The sequence below is a fragment of the Mytilus edulis genome, chromosome 3, assembly GCF_963676685.1.
Source record: "Mytilus edulis chromosome 3, xbMytEdul2.2, whole genome shotgun sequence".
Classification (NCBI taxonomy): domain Eukaryota; kingdom Metazoa; phylum Mollusca; class Bivalvia; order Mytilida; family Mytilidae; genus Mytilus; species Mytilus edulis.
This window is the reverse complement of record NC_092346.1, coordinates 50,593,499-50,610,605: the sequence shown is the minus strand read 5'-3', so window position 1 is coordinate 50,610,605 and position 17,107 is coordinate 50,593,499. Positions and strand designations below refer to the sequence as shown.

Below are 17,107 nucleotides of genomic sequence, written 5' to 3'. Positions count from 1 at the left end.
AACGAACTGATATCATTGCAAAATCTGTTTATTAATGTACAAAGAAATAAAAATACAAATTTTATACTAGATACTTCGAAACTCATGCAGCCTAAGTGTGGCTGAAATTGATTCAGCAGTTTCAAAGGAGAAGATTTTTTTTTGTAAGCAAACTAGATGAACAAATTGTGAAAAACTGTCTTTAAAGGACAATAGCTCCTCAGGGGGTCAATTGACAATTTAGATCATATAAACTTATTTGTAGATTTTACTTTTGCTGAACATTTTTGTTGTTACAGTTTATCATTATCATTAATAATATACAAGGTAACAACCAAAAACATAATTTCCTTAAAATTACCCTATTTAGTGGTAGCAATCCAATGGGTTGTTGGATTCATCTGAAAATTTCATTGCTGATGGAACCCATCTAATAAACACTTTTACCCCATGTCAAATTTGAACTAAATGCTTTGAGTTTGAGATATAAGCCAAAATAATGCTTTTTATCCCTATGTTCTGTTTTTAGCAAAGGTGGCCATGTTTTTGGACAAAACAGAAAATATAACACAAACTTCATTCTACATACCATAAGGATCATTCAGCTTTAGTTTTGTTGGAATTGGTTCAGTAGTTTCAGAGGAGAAGATGTTTGAAATAGTTTACACCAGACAGACGATGACAGACACCAAGTGATGGCTGAAGCTCTCAGTTCCTTATTGTATTTTACATTTTAAAAGTTACATTAAATGAAATTCCCAGTAAACTAAATAATCAGCAAAATGCACATTTTTTTTTATTTGAATGGTCTATTAAAAAATTCATTTATGATAATTCTAAAGCCCTTATAACAATACTTCAGGGATTGTTGGAGTAATAAACTATATTGGCATGTTTTAATTTCTATGGAACCTTCATCAGAATAAGAACTGCAGAAGAGTACAAAATGGTGAAGTGATAATGTGTACTTCACAATGTCAACAGGGGGAATAATAATAAGTAAAAAATGAAAGAAGGCATGAAAGTAAACTTTAAAAAGAATGTTAAATAAAATTTGTTAAATAGTGTTTAATCAAATTTTGCAGAGGTACATGCTTCCAATTGGCTTCCACTCAAAGTTACATGCCTCTAATTGGGACCGCTCTGCCAGGGGTACTGCTTCTAATTAACTTAAGCAGACAGAGGTATATATGTACTGCTTCCAATCAGCTTCGCAACAAGACAGAGTGTATATGCTCCCAATTAGCTTCGCTTAGAGGTACGTGCTTCCAATTGGCTTCGCTCAAACAAACGTACTTCTTCAAGTGTTGAAATGGTACGGGACTGCAAGTCTGTACTACATCCAGTGTAGTAAATGGTACATAATTGCAAGTCAAATGTCGTCCAAATTTACAAAAACATATTTTATTTAACATTCTTGATCCAGTTATCTTTCACATCTACCTTCACTCCCTATTTATAATTTATCCTGATGGTGACATTGTGAAATGCAAATTATCACTACAGGATTGTGTACTCTTCTGTAGTTTTAATCCTGATGAAGGTGCCATAGGAACCAAAATATTTCTATCTGATAAAATCACTGTACGATCCCTAAAGTCTTATTCTTATAAAACATTCAATTCTGTGTTTTAACGAAACTTAACCCTGCATCCATTATCCAGGGATCCACTTTTCATATTATATCGTATTGGAGTTTTGGATGGAAGACGAAGATGAATAAATACAGACATTTTCCTCTTTAATACACAAAACGAAAATTTCTAACAAATAGTCAGTTTGTTTCACTCAAAAATTACACTCGTAATATATTAGTAATAGCATATTGTGTCTATAATATATATATGAATTTTGATTACAATCTCAACAAGATGCTTCTGAAAATTTTAGACGTTTTTTAACAAATGCTATGTTTTTACTGTAACGAATTATTCCCCTTTTTTGTCCTTAATTATCACTATGTACCATAAGCTTTAATCATGGCAATAAAGGAAATAGATAAAAAAAAAAAAAAAAAAAAAAAAAAAAAATCTGTAAGAACAAAGGAAAAATGAAATTTTTGTTTACAAATTTACATCTGAGGGTTCTTTTTATGATGTATTAATTATCATACAGATTTATTTTCAACTAAATACAGTGAAAACATGCAAATTTCAATAACTTTTTTTGACTGATACGGAGCTCATGCATCAATTAAATATTTTTTTTATATTTATTTGTTATGGTAAATGAACTATGTCATACTATTTGGTGCCATATTAAGTACTTTATGTTTCTGTTCAAATCTATATGGTGTCATTTTAAGTCTTTATTACTAATAAAATCTATCTGGTGTCATATTAAGTACTTTATGCTTCTGTTCAAATCTATTTAGGGCCATATTAAGTCCTTTATTTCTAGTAAAAAATAATTATTTCAAGGATATTATGATTATTCAGTATTTTTTATTACAAATGTTCATAAACAAACTGATATCATTGCAAAATCTGTTCTTATGAATTCATTAACCCAAGAAGATTGATTGGTTGGTGTCTTAAGGAGGCTCGCGGGTATAAGATTTTCAGAAAAAAATTAAACATTAATTTTTCATTACAAATTTTATTGATTACCTTAAGTAGCTGTTACTTTATCATATGGTACAAAAATCATTCCAAAAAATCAATTCGTGTTGGCCCCAGCGGACTTTTAAACTGTAGATGCCATTGAAAAAGCTTCAAATTATCTCCCTTTGGTGCAAAAATGCCATTTTTTGGCATAAAAATTGAAATATCTTTTTAAACTCATCGGTGACCTATATTTTTTATTGTTGTTTTCGAATAAGCTGTACATAGACTAAATAATTGTAAAATTTTAGCGATTTCTGTAATTTAGTAATTTTTTTATTTCGATATTGCCGCTATTTCTCCTATTAGTTCAACAGAAAAAAAGGACATTAACAAAAATGTATGCTCCTTTCGAAGGCAGATTGTGAGAGTAAATGAACGATGACCCCATTTTTTTATTTCATTTTTCTATTAAGTATAAGATAAAGTTCATTTATAGAAAAATATAGAGAAATCCTATATTAAATAAAAAATTTCATTTAGACCCGCGAGCCCCCTTAAGCCACTTTCAGCACTGTTCCCTTCCTTGTGGCAGTCATGTTTATTGGTGGATGAAAGGGGAGTGTCGAGAAGACAGAAACCTTGGTAGGAAGTTGGAGGCGAACGCACCGCTTTCTACGTACAGCATTTGAACTCACAACATATTTAAGTGTTTTAAATTGTCATTAGCTAATGATACAGTTGTTGGAATAATTAGACCACTCTGCCAACTAAACCCTTGAAAAGAACAAATGATTCTACCCTCACTTTTAACAATGGAATAAACAAGAGGTTCTTAAAAGCCTGAATCACATCTGTAAATTTTGCTTTAATCGTTCATTAATGGTTATTTTTGCTTTTCAATATATATTAATGTGTGGCATACAAATTACATTTAAATGTTCTTTGTATCTGTCATATTTTCTTTAAAAGCAAAAAAAAGTATTTTACCCTATGTTCCAGTTTAGCCATAGCGGCTGTGTTTCTTGATGTACAAATAAATAAAATACAAATTTTTTATACTAGATACTCTGAAATTCATTCAGCCTAAGTTTAGATCAAAGGAGATTTTTTTAAATAAGCAAACTAGATGAACAAATTGTGAAAAACTGTCTTTAAAGGACAATAGCTCCTCAGGGGTTCAATTGAAAATTAAGGTTATATAAACTTATTTGTAGATTTTACTTTGCTGAATATTTTTGTTGTTAAAGTTTTTCATTATCATTAATAATATTCAAGATAACCAAAAACATAATTTTCTTAAAATTACCAATTTAGTGGTAGAGCAATCCAATGGGTTGTTGGATTCATCTGAAAATTTCATTGCTGATAGAACCCATCTAATAAACACTTTCACCCCATGTCAAATTTGAAATGCTTTAATGTTTGAGATATAAACCAAAATAATGCTTTTTATCCCTATGTTCTATTTTTAGCAAAGGTGGCCATGTTTTTGGACAAAACAGAAAATATAACACAAACTTCATTCTAGGTACCATAAGGATCATTCAGCTTTAGTTTGGTTGGAATTGAATTGGTTCAGTAGTTTCAGAGGAGAAGATGTTTGAAATAGTTTACACCAGACAGATGATAACAGACACCAAGTGTTGACTAAAGCTCTCAGTTCCTTATTGTATTTTACATTTTTAAAAGTCATTTATGATTATTCTAAAGCCCTTATAACAATACTTCAGGGATTGTTGGAGTAATAAACTATATTGGCATGTTTTAATTTCTATGGAACCTTCATCAGAATAAGAACTACAGAAGAGTATAAAATGGTGAAGTGATAATGTGTACTTCACAATGTCAACAGGGGGAATAATAATAAGTAAAAAATGAAAGAAGGCATGAAAGTAAACTTTAAAAAGAATGTTAAATAAAATTTGTTAAATAGTGTTTAATCAAATTTTGCAGAGGTACATGCTTCCAATTGGCTTCCACTCAAAGTTACATGCCTCTAATTGGGACCGCTCTGCCAGGGGTACTGCTTCTAATTAACTTAAGCAGACAGAGGTATATATGTACTGCTTCCAATCAGCTTCGCAACAAGACAGAGGGTGTGCTCCCAATTAGCTTCACTAAGAGGTACATACTTCCAATTGGCTTCGCTCAGATAAACGTACTTCTTCAAGTGTTGAAATGGTACGGGACTGCAAGTCTGTACTACATCCAGTGTAGTAAATGGTACATAATTGCAAGTCAAATGTCGTCCAAATTTACAAAAACATATTTTATTTAACATTCTTGATCCAGTTATCTTTCACATCTACCTTCACTCCCTATTTATCATTAACCTGATGGTAACATTGTGAAATGCAAATTATCACTACAGGATTGTGTACTCTTCTGTAGTTTTAATCCTGATGAAGGTGCCATAGGAACCAAAATATGTCTATCTGATTAAATCACTGTATGATCCCTAAAGTCTTGTTCTTATAAAAACATTTAATTTTTCGGTTCCCTTAGCTTACGTTTTTATGGGATTTAACATTAAATCATGTAGTGAAGTGAAATTTAAAAAATCTGGAAATTGAATCAGAACAGTATAACTTAAGTTGAGGAGCAAAATAGAATAAAAAAAAATGATAGGTTTTTAAGATATTTGATTTTTTTAAATAACAGGAAAAGGGTTACTTGGACTTTTACCTTATATTTGGGTCTCAAATCGTCAGAAAAGAAATGTAGAATCTACTTAAACTATAGTAATGACCTTGTTATGAACTATTTAAGAATTCTGAGTAAAGACAAAAAATTGTTATATACGGCAATTTTGTTCCCCTATATCATACTGAAAATCCAATATATAGGAAGGGCATTTATCTAACAAAAAATACTCTAAGCAGTTTACACAACAACAAAAAAATAACCAATAATCTTATCAATTAAAAAACTAAAATATGGCACATTAGATCAAATAAAAAGGACGAAACAATAAAAGTACATAAAATTACACAAATGAATTACCATAACAACTGTATGAAAATACCGATTAACGATATCATAAGATAAGTTATCACATTCTACTTAAAAGTTTCAAACTTCTGTTCATTTCACAAATTACAGGGAAATGATACCATACTATATATAGTGATACAAGAACAGGGATTATATATGCTGGTATTTCTTATGTTGGATGATCAGGTTAGCATCTGTATGTTGAATATGTTGCAACTAAGATATTATGGCTGCTGCATTTCTTCATGTTCAGTTTTGTCCTTATTTACTAATTGTACACATATTTGAACTCATCTATGCAATTATGTCTGTCAAACCAGCCTCTAGTCTTTTTTTCATTCAAAATACACCTTCAACGTAGGAATATTAGTTCATATTGTGACTTCTGCAAATTTCATTAATAGGTTTAAAAAAACATCAAGTGCTAGCACGTTGTGTGATGAACTTAATTGAAAGCTATGTCCTTTGAATGACAATAGGCTAACCGATTGTAATCATTAAGAGAATACAAAATTAATCACAATTGTTTTATGCAGCCACAGTAATCATGGTAATGGTAATGGTAGGCTGAAAAAGAATTAAGACACTTTCAAGTTTTCTGGCATATTACATAAGCAAGAGGTTTGGTTAGCCATAACACCAGGTTCAACCCATAATTTTTTTCTTAACATGGTTGTTGATTTGTTTTCTCTCAATCGATTTCTGACTTTTGAACAGCTGTATCATTCTAATGTCTTTATTTCAGAGATTTAATTTGGGAATTTCAATAATAGGTTAAGTTTCCATCAAATGCTCTATTGATTCATTGTCATACATTTTGAACTGCAGGCTTTTATATACAAGAAACTTTTAAACCAAATAAACTTTGACAACTCTTGATAACAAAAGAAAGACACTTCCTAAAATAATCTGTTTTGCCTTCCTAAATCTTGACACATTCTTTAAAAAAAATGTGGAATTGTAAAAAGATTATAAAAATCAATTCATGTACATGTTATTTAAATACAAAAAGTTCATAAATCTTTGTAACAGCTTTTTCTTACCTTAACAATCATCAATCCTTATGGACAAGCTGTAATGCTGTACCCTGGAATATGAAAAGTCTTGGTCAATTAAAATTGTTAAAAATACCGCTGTTGGTATATTAAAGTACATTTTATATAAATCTAGAGGCTCCAAGGAGCCTTTGTCGCTCACCTGATATGTTTATATACAATTGATACATGAAATAATGCAACCGTTATACTTTTGCTTTAGTTTCAGACGACTTTTGTAAAAGATTACAAAAATTTATGAAAAATTGTTAAAAATTTACTTTAACTCTTTCCTCAATGGATTCTTTTTTTGCATGCTTGATTTGCATAGGATTTTTCAATAAAATGCTGAAAATATGCTCCAAAGTATTCATGCATTAAGAAAAACAAATATTCTATCAAATAAATTTTAGTCAGATATTCTTATGAATATCCTTTTAATATTGGATACAAATTTTATTGAGTCTGGTGCAGACATTTCGTAGTCAAAGCGTTTCAAAACTGAGGTACAACACAGTGGCTCAAAAGGCGACATCATTACAAAAATTTACAAATTGTTAAAAATTCACTTTAAAGGCAATATCTCGTTATGGGGTCAAATGACCAGTTTGGTCATGTTAACCTTTTTGTAGATCTTACTTTGCTGAATATTATCGCTGTTTACAGTTAATTTCTATCTATAATAATATTCAAGAAAATAACCAAAATCACCAATTCAGGGGCAGCAACCTAATAATAGGTTGTTTAATTCATCTGAAAATTCCAGGACAGATAGATCTTAACCTGATGAACAATTTCACTTCAGTCAGATTTGCTCTAAATGATTTTTTTTTTTTAGATATAAGCCAACATCTACATTTTACCCCCATGATCTATTTTTAGCCCTGTCGTCCATCTTGGCAAGCATGCTGGGTCATCGAACACATTTTTCAAACTAGATACCACATTGATGATTGTGGCGAAGTTTAGTTGAATTTGGCCCAGTAGTTTAAGAGGAGAAAATGTTTGTAAAAGTTAACAGACGACGATGGATAACAGACGACGGACGCCAAGTGATGAGAAAAGCTCACTTGGCCCTATTATAACATCAAGGTAAAAGGTGGAACACATCATTGGACAACATCCCAACAAAACAAACACATAACATCTATGTTATCAATTGATATCTTTAAAACAGTTATAGTCACAAAATAATACTGAAATAAAATCAAGATTGCTATGCAATGGTGAAACGTCCCTGCGCTGTATAAGTGAGGAAATTAATTGTGTCACAATGTGTAACTGTGGTACAATAGACAAATATGGTTTAATTCTTATAAAAATGTAAAAATGATGGGATCAAAATGGTGATCATCTACACACGATGGCAAACAATCCTACCAAGTATGAGAGCTGTCTGTCAAATGGTCCCAGGTGTTGCATTCACAAGGTGATACTATTACAATACTCTTTCTTACCTGAAAAGTCAGTTCCAATGGCTATTTTAAACATCAATCCATAATGGCAAATAATAATAAATGCTGGCCTGAAAAGTAGTATGATAAATCTGTTAAAAAAATCAATGTTGGACCATTGTAGGTATATTATTGCAGATTCCTATATTTTTTGTGGGGAACACTTTCAATGAATTAAAGAACAATTGTATTTTTGTTGGTAATCATTTCCATGGATTGAGGAACAATGCCGGGTATATTTTTGGGTATCAATTCCAATGTATCGAGGAGCAAATGTGTTTGTGTGGGTGACAATTCCCATGGATTGAGGAACAATTGTATTTTTGGGTATCAATTCCAATGTATTGAGGAGCAAATGTATTTGTATGGGTGACAATTCCCATGGATTGAGGAACAATTGTAATTTTGTGGGAATTTGATTCAGTGCTTTGCTAAAGTCTGCATACAAGCCTATAGAAAATGTTTGCTGTTTATCATTCATATTTGTTGTTCACATATACCCCAAAAAAATCATTACTGAAGAATAATAATAAATCCACAGTATATAGGAATAGTTCGTATAGTACAAATGGGTGATAGGAGATGGAGGGAACACAATGTGACAACATCCCAAAAACACACACACAAAAAAAATGACATCTACTTCAATTCTTTAAAACATTTAAAGTCATAAAATGTAAAAATATGAAGAAAAAAAAGCTTCTGACCTCTAAGAACTTTAAAGTAAAGAACATTTCCTTTAAATTTATTTTATGATGAAAATAAAATGTGTTTCACTAGAAGAATTATAGCCCTACCTAATTATGAGCAGTATTAGACCAACAAGTCTTACTCCACATCCATTACAACAAAGTCACTTAAAGAACCTCAAAAAGAATTAAAATTAACACAAATATAAATTTTACAAATCTATTTAGTCAACAGCCTAAAATTTAGTTTTTTTAAAGAAATATTTTAATTTTAATTTCAACCCATTTTTTTTTTATCTCTATTATATGGTCTATCGGTAATCTTCCATTGAATTACAACTTCCCCTTTGAGGTAAACTATTATCTAGGAATTTTTTTTCCTGATATACATTTTATTCATGAACAATGCTTATAAAAAAACTCAAAAATGTCAAACCAGAAAACAGTGGGATAAAAACCAGCTTAAATTGGAGGATTTACTCTGCTATGCCCAAAGTCAACCTTCTATCTTTTAAATTTCTTGCTAGATTAATTTTGATAGACAGATCCAATGGAATTGAAGTTCCAGGCCTTTGGTTATATCTCACACTATCAGTCTTATACCTTCCAAATGAAAGATCCTAGAAAATATTCTAGTCTAGAGGAAAGCTGATCTCAGGTCTACTGCTTCATCACATTGCAGAAAACCATAGTGGTGATGGATAGATTGATATCCAAGATACAGATTGTGTGAGGATGGTTATATCTCACACTGGCAGTCTAATGTCTTCCATTTGAAGGATCCTTGACAATCTTCTAGTCTAGAGAACAGCTGAACCCAAACCTTCTGCTTCATCACATGGCAAAAAACCAAAGAGGTGAAGTGGAAAAGACATCCCATGCTTTGAAGGTTGATGTCCAGGATACTGATAATGTGAGGAATGTTATATCTCACACTATCAGTCTAGTGCCTTCCATTTGAAGTAGCCTAAACAATTTATAAGCCAAGAGGACAGCTTAACTCAAATCTTTTGCTTCGTCACATGGCAAAAAACCAAAGTGATGACGTGAAAAGATATGAGGCATCCCATGCTTTGAAGGTTGATGTCCAGTATACTGATAATGTGAGGAAGGTTATATCTCAAACTATCAGTCTTATGAAGGATCATAAACAATCTTCTAGTCAAGAGGACAGATATGGAAGATTGATGTTCAAGATACTGATGGTTTGAGGTATGTTACATCTGAAACGATTAGTATAATGCCTTCTTTATGGATGATCATATGCAATCTTCTAGTCAAGAGGACCGACATGACAGACTGATGCCCAGGATTCTGATTGTGTGATGAAGGTTTTTATCTGAAAATATAAGCCTAATATATTCTTATGAAGGACCCTAAATAAGATTCTTGTCAAGAGGACAGACATGGGAGATTGATGCCAATATACTGATGGTGTGACGTATGTTACATCTCACACCATCATTCTAAATGCCTTCCATAAGAAGGATCCTAGACACTCTTCTTGTCAAGAGGATAGACATGTAAGATTTATGTTAAGAGTACTGATGGTGTGAGGAAGGTTATGTCTCAAACGATCAGTCTTAATGCCTTCCTTATGAAGGTTCCTTGACAATCTTCTAGTCAAGAAGACAGCTAAACTCAAATCTTCTTCTTCATCAAATGGCAGAAAACCAAAGTGATGAAATGGAAAGAAAGTAAAGCACCCCAGACTTTGAAGATTGATGTCCAGGATACTGATGGTGTGATGATGGTTATATCTCACACTATATGTCTAGGGTCTTCCTAATGGAGGATCCTTGACAATCTTCTAGTCAAGAGGACAGCTAAACTCAAATCTTCTTCTTCATCAAATGGCAGAAAACCAAAGTGATGAAATGGAAAGAAAGTAAAGCACCCCAGACTTTGAAGATTGATGTCCAGGATACTGATGGTGAGAGGATGGTTATATCTCACAATATCAGTCTAGGGCCTTCCTACTGAAGGATCCTTGACAATCTGCTATTAAAGAGGACAGCTGAACTCAAATCTTCTGCTTCATCAAATGGCAGAAAACCAGAGACGTGAAGTGGAAGGGAGAAGAGCATCCCAGTCTGAGAAGATTGATGTCTAGGATACTGATGGTGTGATGATGGTTATATCTCACACTATCAGTCTAGTGCCTTCCTAGTAGAGGTTTATTGACAAGTCTTTGGTCAAGATGACAGCTTAACTCAAATCTTCTGCTTCATCAAATGGCAGAAAACCAATGTTGTGAAGTGGAAGGGAGAAGAGCATCCCAGTCTGAGAAGGTTGATGTCTAGATTACTGATGGTGTGATGATGGTTATATCTCACACTATCAGTCTAGGGCCTTCCTAAATGAGGATCCTTGACGATCCTCCAGTCATTTACTCAAATCTTCTGCTTCATCAAATGGCAGAAAACCAGAGTGGTGAAGTGGAAGGGAGTAGACCATTTTAGTCTTAGAATGTTGATGTCTAGGATACAGATGGTGTGATGATGGTTATATCTCCCACTATCAGTCTAGGGCCTTCCTAAATGAGGATCCTTGACGATCCTCTAGTCATTTACTCAAATCTTCTGCTTCATCAAATGGCAGAAAACCAGAGTGGTGAAGTGGAAGGGAGTAGAGCATTTTAGTCTTAGAATGTTGATGTCTAGGATACTGATGGTGTGATGATGGTTATATCTCACACTATCAGTCTAGTGCCTTCCTAGTGGAGGTTCCTTGACAATCCTCTAGTCAAGATGACAGCTGAACTCAAACCTTCTGCTACACCAAATGGCAGAAAACCAAAGTGGTGAAGTGGAAGAGAGTAAAGCACCACAGACTTTTGAGATTGATGTCCAGGATACTGATGGTGAGAGGATGGTTATATCTCACACTATCAGTCTAGGGTCTTCCTAATGGAGGATCCTTGACAATCTTCTAGTCAAGAGGACAGCTAAACTCAAATCTTCTTCTTCATCAAATGGCAGAAAACCAAAGTGATGAAGTGGAAAGAAAGTAAAGCACCCCGGACTTTGAAGATTGATGTCCAGGATACTGATAGTGAGAGGATGGTTATATCTCACAATATCAGTCTAGGGCCTTCCTACTGAAGGATCCTTGACAATCTGCTATTAAAGAGGACAGCTGAACTCAAATCTTCTGCTTCATCAAATGGCAGAAAACCAGAGACGTGAAGTAGAAGGGAGTAGAGCATCCCAGTCTGAGAAGATTGATGTCTAGGATACTGATGGTGTGATGATGGTTATATCTCACACTAACAGTCTAGTGCCTTCCTAGTGGAGGTTCCTTGACAATCCTCTAGTCAACATGACAGCTGAACTCAAACCTTCTGCTACACCAAATGGCAGAAAACCAGAGTGGTGAAGTGGAAGGGAGTAGAGCATTTTAGTCTTAGAATGTTGATGTCTAGGATACTGATGGTGTGATGATGGTTATATCTCACACTATCAGTCTAGGGCCTTCCTAAATGAGGATCAGTGACGATCCTCTAGTCAAGATGACAGCTTTACTACTCAAATCTTCTTTTTCATCAAATGGCAGAAAACCAGAGTGGTGGAGTGGAAGGGAGTATAGCATTTTAGTCTTAGAATGTTGATGTCCAGGATACTGATGATGTGAGGATGGTTATATCTCACACGATCAGTCTAGTGCTTTCCTAAATGAGGATCCTTGACAATCGTCTAGTCAAGATGACAGCTGAACTCAAATCTTCTGCTTCATCAAATGGCAGAAAACCAAAGTGGTGGAGTGGAAGGGAGTAGAGCATCACAGTCTGAGAAAGTTAATGTCAAGGATACTGATAATGTGAGGATGGTTACATCTCACACTATCAGTCTAGGGCCTTCCTAATGCAGGATCCTTGACAATCATCTAGTCAAGAGGACAGCTGAACTCAAATCTTCTGCTTCATCAAATGGCAGAAAACCAAAGTGTTGAAGTGGAAGGAAGTAGAGCATCACAGTCTGATAAGGTTGATAATGTGAGGATAGTTATATCTCACACGATCAGTGTAGTGCCTTCCTTATGAAGGATCCTAAACCATCTTCTAGTCACGAGGATAGACTTGTAAGATTGATGTCCAGGATACTGATGATGTGAGGGAGGTTATAGATCACTCTATCAGTCTTTTGCCTTCCATATGGAGGATCCTAGACAATCTTCTAGTCTCATCTGCAAACAAATTTCAGGAGGTAGGTTAGCCCATATTCCTTAACAATGGTTAGAACTTCAGTTCCATTGGATTCGTCTATAAAATAAGGATCTGCCTATAGAAATCTTTTGTTAAAATGGTAAGTTTAAAACTCATATGGCTATAGTAGAAGTGAGTTCTCCAATTCTAACAAGTTTATATCCCCGCTGTTTTCTAGATCAGTACTATCTTTTTTATGGCCCTATCATTATCTAAATAAACTCTGACATTAAAAAGAGAAAAAATTATAAGCAATCAGTTCAATATCTATAATTTTGATGTACAATAAAATAAAATGCATGACCAAAATTAACTCATCCTACAAACAGAGATGGTGGTCCTCATACTGACAGTCCTATTTTTCTTTTACCAGATTATAAATACAGTAGAAGGTTTTGGTAATTAATTATATTCCTAGTGGTGATTATAATTTAGTATACTATTGTACCAGCAAGAATCCAATAGTATATTTTCATTTTACCGACTTTTGACCTTGGAGAATATATTTTTTCGACATGTTACCTTTTCAGAGTCTGTGAAAGGACATCCTGAAACTCGCTTTGGGAAGAGCAACATAAAAGAAGTGAAATTAAGCTTATGATCGTTATGATCGGTATGACAGTGATGAAACATGACAAACATAATCAATCTTAAGTTTCCAAATGAATAATGGTGTATCGAATGTAACGTTTGTTTCTTTTTCCTGTTCTGGTATTTCAAGGTATAGTATTGTTTACAATCGAGCTAACTATGTCATTTGCTATCAGTCTAACCAAAAGTTGTCTTTGAATTTCTCAAAATACTAGACAAACAGAAACAATAGAATAACTATTTCTAACTCGGTTTACTTGTGTACTCTGAAATTTCACATATAAACTGTAAAGTTCAAGGTAATAAAGAATTTGATAACTAAGGATGTGCCTTATTTAAAACAAGATTGAACACGCTAAAATGTCTCGACTGGTTTACATAACATTGATTTTATGTTGAAAGTCTTCCAGATAAAGGTTTAACTACATGCTGTCAGACAGTTTGTTGATGTGTTACACATATGTTTTTCATTCATTTTTGTACATAAATTAGGCCGTTAGTTTTCTCGTTTTAATTGTTTTGCATTTGTCATTTCGGGGCCTTTATATATAGCTGACTATGCTGAACATTGAATAATGCTCTATGAAAATAAGGTGAAGGTCAGATGATAGCTGACAGACAGACATATACACCTTAACAATCATTCCATATGCCAAATTTAGTTAACCTGTTGATAATAGTACTTGAAAAACAGACCGAAACAAAACTTAACCAATGAACCAAGACAATGACATCAAGGTCAGATAAAACCTGCATGATTGACATGTACCCATTACAGTTGTTCAATACACCACATATAGTTGACCTACTGCTGATAGTATTTGAGAAAAGGGCCTAATCACTTATCTTTAACATTATCCAATGATCCATGAAATAAGGTTGAGGTCAGGTGAACCCAATCTGTCCGACATGTAGAAGTTGTAAGGAATCCATATATCAAAATGGTAATCCTTTTACTCATAATGAGTGACAAGTTCACAAGACAATTTTTTTTCTTCAAGTAATTGCTCCAAAACATATATATTGATGTCAAATATACTGTTCCCAGAGTTGCTGAACCATGAAAACGAGGTCACGGGCATTGGACATATGCCACATGGAAACTTTATAACATGAGGTATCTGCATATAAGATATGAAGCATCTAGGTTTTCTACCTTCTGAAATATAAAGCTTTAAATGCCACTGGATAGTAAAAACTTTGTGTCGCGTACTGCGACTTTCATTTCAGGCTAAACAATAACTAAGAAGATATAATGCTTCCTTGAATAACTTCATTTGGGTGAAAAAGCTTTAACAAAAGCATATATTGTGTATGAAGTATTAAGAAAGCATTTGAAATAAAAAAAATAAGCAATCAAATCTTATAATTTTAATACATAAGGCCACAATTAAAAATATTTAGGTTTGCCCAGACCCTACCCAAAGGTTTAGACAGTGGGTATGTAGGTAGGCATTTTCTTTTTTTTTCAAAAAAAGAAATTGAAGTATCGGGTGTTTATTAGTCTTCATGCCTATCTGATTAAAAAAAACTTCTTCAAATCAGGACAATAAAAGAATTTGAGTAGACAGCTTTTTTCTAGGTAGGTAGGATTTGGGCAAACAAACCTATTCTTTTTTATGGCCTAAGCTCAAATACCCAACATCCTCCATATGAAGAGCAAAATCTCACAGCATAGTTTTTGCATCTGAAATATTTTTAAACTCATTTTTCTGCTCAAATTATATTTGTTTTTTTTGGCAATTATGACCTTAACCTTGCTTGTAGTGACCTAAAAAAAAAGATTATTTCTCCCCTAACAAGTGACCATATATTAAAGTATAGTTGCAATCTAATATAAAGATTTGGGTAAACATATTGAAGAGAATAATTATGACAGACAGAAGTGAAAAACTATAAACCCCAGGTATTTCATAGCATGGATAAGGAGTATAACAATTCCTTCTAGATTTTGATCATTAACAAGCTCCTGTCTAATTTTGATACAATTCCAGGTTAGGTTAAGAAAGTTATTTTTAAAACTTTAACCGCAGAGTGAATGCAATGTTAACTGGCAGAAAAGTCCGTTTGTAAGTAAAATACAGATAAACAGGATTTTTTTATGATCATAAACAAGCTTCTGTCCAAGTTTGGTGGAAATCCAGAATAGTATAAAAAAAAGTTGTAAAAGTTCAAAAACTTTTAACCACAGAGTGAATATATTAGTCGACACTGCCGTTGACGACCCACATAATGTAGGATCGCTTTGTCTCGCTTTTGCGATAAAAGACACAAGCTCAACAAAAATAGGAAATTCAAAATGTAAATAAAAATGTGATAAACTTACCTGTTTGCTTGTCATAGCCAGCTGAACTGTGGATTATCTGGACTAACAGGTGCCTGTAGACCAAGACACATGCTAACTGTAAGACACCTGTCACTTCCTTTTGACGTCCCAAATCCAAGTCTCGGTTTTGGCACAGTTTTGGCACGATGTATCCAGCCAAGTTGTTATTTTTTTTAAAAGAATAAAAACAGGGTAATAAAAATGATGATGAAAAGTAAAATGTCCCATTTACATTTTTGATAAAACAATAAAATACCCTAAATTAAAATTTGTAGAACAATGTATGAAATTTAAAACAACAAATCATTTTCATTTATAAATCACCTTGAACAAACACTTTAACCTGAAGAGGGCACTATTTTCAACTGAACAGACCCAAAAAACACAATGACATTAGCGGGGCATAAAGTTATAAAGATTAACCAATTTCAATTTTTGATTAAATCAGTTAAACATCCTCAATTAAAATTTATTAAAAAACAGTAAAACACCTACATTTGTAATTTAAAAACTTTACAAACACACAGTAAATTATCCCTATTTAAAAACTTTACAAAAACAGTTAAAACATCCCTATTTTAAAACCTTACAAAAACAGATTAACATCTGCATTTAAAAACTTCACAAAAATATTTAAACATCCCCATTTAATAACTTTACAAAGACAGTACAACTTCCCCTTTTAAAAACTTCCCAAAAACAGTAAAACATTCCCATTAAAAACTTTACAAAAACAGTTAAACATCCCTATATTTAAAAACTTTACAAAAACAGTTGAACATCCCCATTTAAAAACTTTACAAAAACAGTAAAACATCCCCTTTTAAACTTTGCAAAAACATTTTAATATCCCCACAAAAAACAGATAAACATCCCAATTTTAAACTTTCCAAAAGCAATTTATCATCCCCATTTAAAAACTGTACAAAAACAGTTCAACATCCTCGTTTAAAAACTTTAGAAAAACAGTTAAACATCCCCATTTTAATTTTTACAAAAACAGTAAAACAGTAAAACATCCCCATTTAAAAACCTTACAAAAACATTTAAAACATCCCAAGTTAAAAACTTTACAAAGACAGTTAAACATCCCATTTAAAACTTTACAAAAACAGTTAAACATCCCATTTAAAAACTTTACAAAAACAGTTAAATTTCTAAATTTCAAAAACTTTACAAAAGCAGTTTAACAACTCCATTTAAAAACTTTATAAATACAGTTAAACATCCCAATTTAAAAACCTTTAACATGTTTAAAAAGACAGTTAAATATCCCATTTAAAACTTTAC

The 17,107-nt window shown here is 32.8% G+C and overlaps 1 long non-coding RNA gene across 1 annotated transcript; it reads right to left on the bottom strand.

The window, feature by feature from the left end:
• Window positions 1–4,913: 4,913 nt before the first annotated feature.
• LOC139516723 (uncharacterized) lies at window positions 4,914–16,383 on the bottom strand. The gene is made up of 4 exons (XR_011663011.1): window positions 15,818–16,383; window positions 8,011–8,078; window positions 6,563–6,606; window positions 4,914–6,086 (listed from the first exon to the last, which is right to left on the bottom strand). It is a non-coding gene; the product is annotated as an uncharacterized lncRNA (long non-coding RNA).
• Window positions 16,384–17,107: the final 724 nt, after the last annotated feature.